This window comes from Podarcis cretensis (genome assembly GCF_951804945.1).
Source record: "Podarcis cretensis genome assembly, chromosome: 11".
NCBI lineage: Eukaryota > Metazoa > Chordata > Lepidosauria > Squamata > Lacertidae > Podarcis > Podarcis cretensis.
Window position 1 is genome coordinate 21,700,790 of NC_137180.1, and position 3,364 is coordinate 21,704,153.

Below are 3,364 nucleotides of genomic sequence, written 5' to 3' on the forward strand. Positions count from 1 at the left end.
TGACCCGAATTCCAAAAGTGTAATCAATAAAAGCTACATTTTCACACACCTTTGCCACTGAAACACAGCTTAATGGGATAATTCTGTATTTTCGCTAAGGGCATATAAGCCTTCAAGGGCTTTGCAATTTGATAATAGAATCATTAAGATGGAGGTGCCAAGAAAAGAATTAGAAGAGTCATCACCCCTCTTATAAAGCTAGTATGAGAAAGAAGCTTGTTTTATTATATACATTCCTCAGAAAGAGACAAAGTCTGAAAACTCTGGCATGAGAACTATTCCAAGTGTATGGACAAAATCCCATTATAAACCCTGAATTTGTCATTTTAGAACAATATATTTATTAGTTTCGAAGGATACAGGCAGACGATGAGGAAGGATGTATGATATGACTGTGGTATAGGAAGAGGAAATGCTTTAGTCTACCATCGATGATAAGCAAAACTTAAATGCACCAGCCTACATGCATGGGAAAACGTAACTTTTTTAAGCTTTATGCATATATCTGAGTGCATCACACCAGACAAAAAGTAAAATGTGCAGTATAAAATAGCTTTAGAAAGTTCCAGTGTTTGAGAAAGCGCTTATTTTAAATGTATGTACACACTTGAATGTTTACTTAAAGAATGTTTTAGTAGTGTGGGAAATGCAGCACTGTAAGATGAGGAAGACTGTTGAAATGGGTGGCCTTCTTCCCTACAGGCTGTTGCCACCTTTAACCTGCTGATCTATCAACAGTTCTTTCACTCCCAACACCCAGTTCACATTTCAGGCTGCTCTGCTGATGCCTGTGGTTCTGGACTTTCAAACCGCTGGTGGAAGTTGGTTCGTTGTTTCCTCAGCTTCTCAGGAGCTTTTCTCCAAAGAATGATCTCCTGTTGCTTGAAGTACCTTCTGTCCTCTTCATCAACTAATACTAGGTTCAAGAAGTATCTTACTGAAAACTTTTTATTCACATCCCTCATTGTAGGAGTAGGATCATAGCCCGCCAAGAAGAGTCTTATAGGAATAGATTCACCTTTAACTGGTGCACCATCCATTATTTCATACTTTGCAATGGTCTCTGTCTCTGTCGTGGTACTAGGTCCAATTCCAGTAATCTCTTTTTTGATCAGTTGTAATTCCATATGCTGAATTTTTATTCTTACTAAGAGAAAGTAAATTTTTCCAACAATCACATCCTTTAGATGATACTTGGATTTGTTGTATTCAAATTCTATATGCAGACAATCTTCAATGCCGACTTCCATTTTAATAGAGTTGTTAACATCTGGGTATGTCGCAAGCTGGTGAACGATAAGGTCATACTCTTTTACCAAGTCTGACAATCTTCTTACTATCGTAACTTTAAGGAAATACCTCAATTTGACATTGGTGTAGGATTCATATGGCTTCTCAACTTGCATAAACTCAAAGTCGTAACTTCTACTTTGTGTTAATTCACCAGGTAAGGCCAGTTCTTTCACTAGGTTTACAAATTCATGAGTATTGCTCTTGTCACTGAAAAGCTCAATTTGTCCTACAAATTCAATTCTAATTCCTTGATGCTCTAGCCTCTTTCCAAGTTGTTTAAAGACTATGTTTACCTTTCCTGAAACCGATTCTCCATCATAGAAAAGATAATGTTTTTCTATTTTACCATCTTCTGTTTTTATTTCAGCTGTTTTTCGTGATTCTGCGTCATTAAGAACAACATCAATCTCACAAATGGGACCAAACAAGCCTCCCAGAAAACTCATGGTCAGTCGGACTCCGGCCCCCCTCCCCAAGCAACAGTAGCAACCCCCGGGAATCACAGTTGTTCAGCTTCTTTGGGGGGAGCCAATGATCTACCAGTGATCTACCGCAGACGTCCAGTGATCTACCGGTAGACTAAGCTGCTTCTGGCGAACCATAGCAGCGCACGGAAACACTGTTTACTTTCCCGCCGGAGTGGTACCTATTTATCTACTTGCACTTCGTGCTTTCAAACTGCTAGGTTGGCAGGAGCAGGGACCAAACAATGGGAGCTCACCCCATTGTGGGGATTCGAACCGCCGACCTTCTGATTGGGAAGCCCTAGGCTCTGTGGTTTAGACCACAGCGCCACCCGCATCCCTTGAGTACAACTGCATATTTGGATATAATCATTATCTTTGTGCCAGAATACCTGAAGATTATTTTTTCCCTGTTTTTGTTCTTTTGCTTAAGAAAGCAGTCTACTTGATAAAAGGGTCACAGATTAAATTTTAAGGGCCTGAGGATAGACTCATCAGATATGATTTTAAACCAGGTTGTTTCTAGGGGCACAACAGATTTAAAAAACAAACAAAAAAAGCCTTAGATTTTTTTTTAAAGAGCACAGATGTTCATCTACCCTGATGGACAGAGGAAGATTTGGCTTCAGAACAGAGTGGTCCTGCTTGATTATACAGTAATGCAAGCACAAGTTTTGCGTCAGTCCAACAAAAAGATGTGACTAGACACGGTAACTGTCCTGGGGTTAATACGTGCCTAAGCTCATAGTGCAAATATGGACAATCATTTGATCAAGTATAGCAAACAAAGCTTAGCAACAGCTGTGCTTACAGCACAGCGGTCAGCACCCCAAATCAGTTTTCACAAGAGTCGGGCAGCTCAAATCCCGCAGTTGACCCAGAAAGACCTGGCTATGGAAAGCAGTGACCCTTCCAGATGGGTGTTCGTTGTGAGATTAATGTCCACCATACATACAATTTTTTGCAGTCCCCATACACCACCTTTGGAAATCCACGAAGTAAAAAACATCCTGCTGCCAATGTGACTTTGGCAATATTTCAGTGACCCATTTGCAAATTAAGCAATCCCTGGTGGTCAGACATACTAGTACAAATTCTTGGCCAGTTTTTACTTTGAGTTTCTTAAGATTCCTGGAGTAAAACATATTTTTCTAGCTTTTATTATATAGCTCTTGAAATGTGAATTAGTTTTTCCTCTTTTTTAAAATCTGGGAAGGTGCTCCTTATCAGAATTGAGTCCCAAGTTGCTAAGGACTTTATATTCTCATAACAAAATCCTGAATCAGTAGCTCAGCAACAGTGAGTGTTGTGGTTTAAGGTGGTCATATATCCCTTCTCACTGCCTCCCATAGCAACCAGGCTTCAGCATTCTGCACCCTAAATCAGCTTCCTGAGCTAACTACCTCACTCTGCCCAATGACAGAGCTGGTCCTGGTGCCAAGTCTCTCCAAATATAAATATTTAAAGGATACTTTAACAATGAGCCAAATATTAGTCCTTTATTATTCTCCCCCCCCACCATTTATAACAACTGATGGATTAGGAATCAAATTAAAATCTGACAAATTTGGATTGGGTTGAGTGAATCTTACAGTACAGTAGTAAAA

General features: G+C 39.7%; 1 pseudogene across 1 annotated transcript; it reads right to left on the reverse strand.

Moving 5' to 3' along the window:
• Positions 1–202: 202 nt before the first annotated feature.
• Positions 203–1,782, reverse strand: LOC307226547 (vacuolar protein sorting-associated protein 26A pseudogene; annotated as a pseudogene). Its single transcript has one exon. The product of its transcript is annotated as a vacuolar protein sorting-associated protein 26A pseudogene (transcript).
• Between the last annotated feature and the right edge of the window lie 1,582 nt (positions 1,783–3,364).